Genomic DNA, 9,065 nt, shown 5'->3' with positions numbered 1-9,065 from the left:
ACACAGGAAAATGATAAGCAGAAAGGGATTATGATGAGTGATACAGAACCAAAGATGGATTAGGAAATGACCCAGAGTGAAATGGAACTAGAGGAATGTGAGCTACAGGAGATTCTTGAAAGAGAACAGCTAGATCTGGAAGGGTTCTTGATTCATGGAACAACTGGTGGGGTAGAATCGTTACTTCTAGAAGAGATCAACAGAATACAGCAGTTGTATTTATGGAAAACTCAGGAAAAGGGTTCGGAGGGGGAAAAAACATGGACAGGTTGAGTAACGAAGATGTGAAAATGATAAAAACTACTCTGGGACTAGCACCAAGGAACCCAGGAAAGAAGAGAGGCAAAAAAAAGTAGAACAAGCTATTGATGGAATGTGGAAAGCTCATGATAGATTCAGGTAAGATGAAAGATCTTACCAGCTACTCCTTTACAAATCTTTAATTATGAAGTTCATATCTTGGAATATTAGAGGTCTAGGCAGTAAAAGAAAACAGAGAATGCTTAGTAATAGAATGAAACATGCAGCTCCAGATATAATTTTCATCCAGGAAACGAAATTTTCCATTCAAAAGCTAAGACAAATACATAGTAAATGGCTGAGTAGGTTTGAGTTTCTAGAATTTAAAGCAGAGAACACAGCAGGAGGCATTCTCACTCTTTGGAACCCTCAAAGAATTAACATAATTGATGCTGATGCTTCAAGGAATTATTTATCAGTAGTTATTCAGCCTAAAGGGGATAGGGGTACCTATCTAGTCACGAATGTGTATGGCCCTCAAAGGATAGAGGAGAAACTCAGGCTTACATAATCCCTAGCGAATATCAGGGAGAGACATGTAGGAATACCCTAGATCATGGAAGGGGACTTCAGTATGATAAAATCACTTTCTGAAAAAAAGGTGGAACCAAATCACTGTAGCAATTTTGAATAATATAACACTTATTCACAGAGATTATCCTGATTATACACTATTTGCGGAATGCATGCAAAATACATAACCTCCTCTACTATTGATCATCAATTTGCAGTATTCATAAACAATCGCATGCGCACATTGAAGCATAAATCACACATATCAACATAGTATATCACAGGGAAAGCATATAGCTGAAAACCCCCAACTATCTGTATATTATATTGATTGAGAACATGTAACAATACATAGTACAATACTCCTCACAAGTACTTAGTACTATCTCCACCTGCTACACACAAACCAGCTCAAATCTGAATCAATCATAGGTTCAAATCTCCTCTGCTGCTTGCCTACCTCCACTATGCAATCCTGCATGATAATGGATGAGAATGGCTGATCCAAACTCGTATTTCCCTTGGCTGAACCACGCAATCCTCATTGGCAATACTTAATCCATTGATTGTGCAAATCTCATGCACAACTATAGTCACAACTGACCGCTGTCTTGCCCTTTCACTCACCTCTAACACTTTTCTCCACTGAACTGTCCATGCACTGAGTTAACTGATGTATTCTTTAGTTGATTTATGAGTTAATAATTAGTGAATTAATTTAATAATTAATTCACATTACTCATCACTAGTGTATTCTGCAGTTAGACTAAATACAACTAGTTCAACCAAGTCAAACAAAACACAACTCCATCAACTCCTCAATCAACAACACCAAACTCAACCACTTGAGTTCTAACTGAAGTCCTTCATGCAATAGCTCAACTGACCCATAAGAAAAGCGTATTTCCTTCTGGCAGCTGCATGTGCCACATCCGTAGCACGAACTGAAGTGCTCCAAGAGGATAAGATAATGTTTATAGTCCAAATATTATTAAGAGCTAATAATATTTGATTTTTCTATTTTTAGCCTGGTAGTCTAAAAATAGACTCCGCCCATATGTCTAAAAATAGAAGTCCATCTACTTTTACCAACATGAGCAACCATCCACAAATAGCATGCTGCAACTCATAGACCATGATCCATATGTCTAAAAATAGACATAGTCTAAAAATAGACTTTGTGCCAAAAATAGCCTGCGGGCTCACTTAGTGAAGGCGACTTCTTTTCACTAAGCTCCATCATCTTGTTGCATTTTCAACACTCCCTCTCAATAAGATATGGATTATCTGCAACCCCTATCTTGCCTCTGGAATGTTCTGCATGCAACACATTTGCCCGGTCCACTTGCTCCAACAACACTTGGAACAAAAACACTCCCAACTGACCACTCTGTTGGGCTAGGAACATACTCTGATGCTGAAGCTCTACCTGCTGCTGACAAGTGCTCCCTCTCTGACATCTGTGCTACTGCAACATCTCCATGCATCTCGCACCATTGCACACCTCTCTGTGCCACCTAGCACTATGCAAAACACTTGTGCCTCTTGCATTGCTGCAGCCTGCTAGCTATGCGCTGTCCTGGGATTCCCTACACTGTCGCTCTCTCTGCTGCTCCATCTGCATCTGTCTCTACCCAATCAGTCAGTTCCTTCTACTCCACATCGGGGCTCCCGTAGTAAGGTCTCATCCAAGAGGTTGGGTACCTCAAGGATCCTACCCCTCCTCCTTGGGACAATCACTCTATATCGCCCCACCTCCTACCTGGAGGTATGGCTGCATGTGATCCCTCAGCCCACCTGGCTCGAAGTTTCCCCCTACTAGAGGTCTCTGCATGAGTATATGTCTCTACTCGATCTCCTCTCAGCTTCCCTTATTGTGGTTGCTCCATAACCTCCTGAAGTTGTTGCACCAATCATGGCTCCTCCATAATCGTCTGAGACTTCTTCTGGCTCTGCATGTTGAGAGGTAATATACGCTCCCTCTCAACCACCAAGTCTCCATCAGTGGCCTCGCTGCTCAAGGATTTGCATGCATCTTGAACCTCAAGAGCATACAGGCTCTTGACCCGTGAACCAATCTGCTTCATCTGTCTAGTGATGATGTGTCCAAGGAAAACCTTTCCCTTACTGAAGACTACATCATAGCCTCTGTCTTCCAGCATCACGATCGACACCAAGTTTCTCTTCAGTCCTGGTACATACTTGACATCGGTCAAGGTAAGGCGAGCTCCATGCTCCCTCTGAAAAATAATTGTGCCTACACCTGAGACACTATACTTCTCATCATTACCCATCGCTATGAGTATCTGGAGATCTTTCTCCTCCAAATTACTGAACAAACTCTTGTCACCGGTCATGTGTAAAGAAGCTCCACTGTCAAGAAACCAACAACTTCCCACCATGGATGAAACCATGCATGCGAAGAGTGTGAAATCCAACTCAAATTTTGAAGCAAGTGCCTCACCTTCAGATCCTTCCACAGATCCCTTCTTGGATTTCCTCCGTGGACAATTTGTAGCATAATGGCCCACCTCATGACAACAAAAGCATCACACTTTCAATTTGTCAACCTTCTTCCCATCATTGGAAGAACTGGATTCGGAAAGAGAACCCTTTTCCTTCCCCTTCTTTGCTTTGGCAGCCAAAGCACAATTTTCTTCATCAGATGCCTTTGATGAAGATCTGTCCCTGGTATTCCGCCTAATCTCCTCTTGCACAAGATCCGACCAAAGTCTCTCCCATCCTGGCAATTTCTCTCGACCATTGACAGAGTCCTGATAGGAATGCCAACTCTTCGGAAGACCAAGGAGAGCCAAGCTCACCAAGTCCTCATCATCGACAGTCACCCCCACACTTCCTAGCTCATCCCATCATTGGGTGAACTTCGTGAGATACATGAGCATACTGTCTCCATTCTCACACTTAATGTTTCTGATTTTATCCTTGAGCGCCAACTTCCTCTGGTCGCTCTTGCTTTGGAATATATTTGTCAACGCTTTCCACATCAAGTATGGAGAAGCCTTTCCATGCAGGCTGGATACAATGTGATCCTTCACACCCTCCAACAGAATCCTTCGACACTTTGTTGTTTTCTTTTGCCGAGCCACAGCTTCAGCAGGATCAGTAGGTTTTGGGACTTCAACATCTATGAAATCCTTCAACCCATTGTCATCTAACACTGCCTCCATCCTGTCTTTCCATGCAATATAATTCGAGCTGCCCTCAAGGGAATACTCCAATGACAATCCGTTGAAAGACATTTCAACTTTGACACCAAGAAAACAATGCTACAAATTTGAATTCCACCAGCTCAAAACTCAACCGCTTCTAATCTAAAATTCGTGAGAACAAAGTATTTCTTGTACAGAGATTGACTGTATGGGCATTCACCGGATATCTCACCTTCCAAAAGAAGGATGAATCCAGAGGCTACCTGGCCCAATTATAGACTCTGCCTGAAGAAATAAAATGTAAACACTTTCTGAATAATAGATCTGATGATCAACTCTGCTCTGATACCATGTAGAAATTTTGAATAATATAACACTTATTCACAGAGATTATCTTGATTATACACTATTTGCGGAATGCATGCATAATACATAACCTCCTCTACTATTGATCATCAATTTGCAGTATTCAGAAACAATCGCATGCACATATTGAAGCATCAATCACACATATCAACACAGTATATCACAGGGAAAGCATACAGCTGAAAACCCCCAACTATCTGTATATTATATTGATTGAGAACATGTAAAAATACATAGTACAATACTCCTCACAAGTACTTAGTACTATCTCCACCTGCTACACAAAAACTAGCTCAGATATGAATCAATCACAGGTTCAAATCTCCTCCACTGCTTGTGTGCCTCCACTACGCAATCCTGCATGAGAATGGATGAGAATGGCTGATCCAAACTCATATTTCCCTTGGCTGAACCACGCAATCCTCATTGGCAATACTCAGTCCATTGATTGTGCAATCTCATGCACAACTATAGTCACAACTGACAGTTGTCTTGCCCTTTCACTCACCTCTAACACTTGTCTCCATTGAACTGTCCATGCACTAAGTTAAATGATGTATTCTTTAGTCGATTTATGAGTTAATAATTAGTGAATTAATTTAATAATTAATTCAGATCACTCATCACTAGTGTATTCTGCAGTTAGACTAAATACAACTAGTTCAACCAAGTCAAACAAAACACAACTCCATCAACTCCTCAATCAACTCCACCAAACTCAACCACTTGAGTTCTAACTGAAGTCCTTCATGCAATAGCTCAACTGACCCATAAGAAAAGCGTATTTCCTTCTGGAAGCTACATGTGCCACATCCGTAGCTCGAACTGAAGTGCTCCAAGAGGATAAGATAATGTTTATAGTCCAAATATTATTAAGAGCTAATAATATTCGACTTTTCTATTTTTAGCCTGGCAGTCTAAAAATAGACTCCGCCCATATGTCTAAAAATATAAGTCCATCTATTTTTACCAACATGACCAATCATCCACAAATAGCATCCTGCAACTCATAAACCATGATCCATATGTCTAAAAATAGACATAGTCTAAAAATAGACTTTGCGCCAAAAATAGCCTGCGGGCCCACTTAGTGAAGGCGACTTCTTTTCACTAAGCTCCATCATCTTGTTGCATTTTCAACAAGCACTAAGTAAAGACCCTTTCGCTTTTCAAATCTTTACAGATAACATGAAACTAGTGGATGTTGAAACAAACAATGGCATCTTTACTTGGAACAATAAGAGAGGAGGAGAGTCTCATGTAGCATCCAAGTTGGATAGATTCATTATCTCTGAGGACCTTATGCTTATAGATAAGGAAATAATAGCAAGTGTTCTTCCCTTTGGAGGCTCAGATCACTGGCCATTTCAAATGGAGATCGAGGGTATAGGTACTCCCCGGAATAGACCTTTCAGATTTGAGAATATTTGGATTTCACACACAGAATACATCAGCAATATTGGAAAATGGTGGGCAGAAGATCCACAGATTCAGGGAACTAGAATGTTCCTACTACATAAAAGATTAAAGCACATAAAGATGAGGCTCAAATATTGGAACAAGAAGAATTTTGGAAATATTTTCACAGGAAAGAAATTGGTGGAAAATAAAATGCAGGAACTCAACCAAGTTATGATCACGGAAGGTTTTGATAAAGAAAAAAATGATCTAGTGGAGAAACATAATCAAGAATGGGAGAACTTGTGTAAATAAGAGGAAATATTTTGGAGACAAAAATCTAGAGTCTAATGGCTAAAAGAAAGAGAGCATAACACTAGATTTTTTCACAGATCCACCATGGCGAACAGAGCACACAACAGAATCTCTTCGATAAAAAATGAGGATGGACAGCTTCTACAATCCCATGAGGATATAGAGGTGGTGTTAGTTCAACACTTCTGAGAAATAGCTGAGGAAAATAATTCAGAAAGAGATCATTTCATCAGGGACTTAACTAAGCATATACCTAAGCTGGTGTCTAGACAGGAAAATTTCAATCTTAATAGACCAGTGACTGAAGACGAGGTCAGTGAGGTCCTCAAAGATATGAAGAATGGAAAAGCACCAAGCCTGGATGGCTTCAATGTGGATTTCTTTAAAGCTTGCTGGAATATTGTAAAAGAGGATATTTTGAATGTTGTGGAGGACTCCAGGGTGAACAGAACTATCTTGAGGGCGCTCAACACCTCCTTCATCTCCCTGATCCCTAAACAGGAAAATGCACAAACACCAGATAGATATAGACCCATAGCTCTATGAAACGTGGTATACAAGATAATATCCAAGGTAGTTTCCAACAGACTCAAACCTCTACTTCCTACTCTGATTTCGGGGGAACAATCAGGTTATGTTGAAGGCAGACAAATATTGGATAACATCATTCAAGCTCATGAAGTGGTTCACTTGTTAACCAACAAGAGGAAAGCTGGTATGATCCTGCAACTGGACATAGCTAAAGCTTATGACAAAGTGAACTAGACCTATATTAGGAAAGTGCTAATGGCGTTTGGTTTTCATCATAACTGGGTAAGATGGGTCATGGCCTTGGCGACCTCTTCCAGCTTTTCAATTTTGGTTAATGGCTCTCCCTCTCAGATTTTTCTTCCTTCAAGAGGTATGAGGCAGGGAGATCCGTTCTCTCCCTTTCTCTTCCTACTCATGATAGAAGGTCTTGGTCGGTCTATCAAGCATGCCAGAGTTATGGGAAAAATTCAGGGTCTTAAACTAAAGGAGAATGGTCAGGCTTTGACACATCAACAATTTGTAGATGATACCATGTTACAGGAAATCCCCATAGTCAAAGAGGCTCGAGCTTCCAAACAAATACTGAATGACTTTGCCATGGCTTCAGGTATGGAAGTTAATCTCTCCAAATTAAAAATATTTTTCTTTAATACCAACATTGCTATTCAAAGAAATATCTCCAAAATTCTAGGCTTTTAGAGGGATTCCCTGTCTTCAAAGTATTTGGGAGTTCCTCTAACTGCGAAACCCTTGCACAAGAGCATTTGGGAATCGTTGAATGGACGTGCAGATCTTTAAATCTGGCTAGTAGACTCGTGCTGACAAAGGCGGTGCTCCAATCAATTCCAATTTTCATGCTATCAGCACTACCTGCCCCAAAAGGAGTTTTGCAAGAATTCAAAAACATCCAAAGAAACTTTCTCTGGGGCAGGGAGGAGACGAGAAAGAAGTGGGCCTTGATATCTTGGGAAAAGATCTGTAAACCCAAGAAACAAGGGGGCCTAGGCTTGGATGACCAGGATTTCCTAAGAAATGTTTTAGGGGCCAAACTCTGGTGGTGTTGGGTTAAAGATCCAAAGGCACAATGTGAAAGAATATGGAAAGAAAAATATGCTAGCTCTTCGCAATACACTGATCTCATAAGGATGTCTGGTAATATAAAGGGCTCTGCTATCCGGAACAAAGCCTGGGAGAACAAAGGTTTAGTACAAATAAACAGGTTTTGGGAAATCGGAGAAGGAGATCTAGCTTTATTTTGGGATGATAAATGGCAAAAAGAACCAATACTGTTAAAAGAGGATTTTTTTAACCTTAAGCATGAGACAGATACCCAAGGTTTGACAAGAGTGAAAGATTTTTGGGAATATACTCACAACACAGGAAAATGGAGGACATGGAAAAATATAGATTGCAGGAATGATAGAATACTGAAAACAAAAGTAGAGGCTCTTGAGAAAATTTTGGAACAAAGGATGATTTTGGTATCTTGAGGGCAAGTCCAACTCAGATGGGGATACAACAACGAAGGCATCTTCAATATTAAGAAAGCAAAAAATATTCTCCTTGAGCTAGATTCTCAGGCTCCGAACATGATCTGGCAGAACCTATGGAGACATCAAGGTTGGATGAAGATCAAACTCTTCATGTGGCTGGTACATCACAAGAAAATCTTGACTTGGGACAACATTCGAAAGAGGGGTATTCTAGGACCTTCCAAATGCCAGCTCTGTGGAGCCCAAGAGGAAACAATGGAACATCTTCTCAACAGATGTATTTTCACATCCAGGTTATGGGATTCATTTGCCACCATTTTCCAATAGTCCGACAAAGACAAAGAGAGTATTACTAACACCCTAAGCAGATGGAGAAGAAATTTTTCGGATAATGAAGTTCTCAACTTAGCTTGGGCTCTTATGCCAAGCTTTATTATTTGGAATATTTAGAAAGAAAGGAATAAAAGAATCTTCAAAAATGAAAAGAATCCCGCTCTTCGCCTGTTTGATCAGATCTTAAAATAGCTTACGGAGACGGTCATCTCTACAGTTAGGAATCTCCCCAAAAGTCCTCCATCAAAAGCCGATTTGAGAACTCTCAGGCAGTTAGGTATGCACGGGATCATCCCACTAGGCCTCGACAGAAAAGCAAGCATAATGGAATCTGAAAAGGAGTTCTGGCATCCTCCTCCGAAAGGTTTTTTGAAATACAACATAGATGGAGCCTCAAAAAGCAACCCAGGAATTGCTGGCTTTGGCGGGGTTTTTCGGGATGAAGCAAGTAGCATCCTCTTCCTCTTCCATTGTCATTTAGGAAGAGCCACCAAAAACATGGCAGAATTAATGGAAATGGAGCAATGCTTAGATTTTCTAAAGAGGAGAATTGTCAAAATGCGATCATAGAAGCTGACTCTGAGTTAGTAGTTAACTCGATAAAGAGAATTAGTTGTGGAATAGAGCCGGAGAAAGTCTCTCAACA

Source organism: Pinus tabuliformis, chromosome 6 (assembly GCF_031772625.1).
Source record: "Pinus tabuliformis cultivar Carrire ecotype Pingquan chromosome 6, CPIR1, whole genome shotgun sequence".
Lineage (NCBI taxonomy): Eukaryota > Viridiplantae > Streptophyta > Pinopsida > Pinales > Pinaceae > Pinus > Pinus tabuliformis.
The sequence above is the reverse complement of the archived record's forward strand: the minus strand, read 5'-3'. Positions refer to the sequence as shown.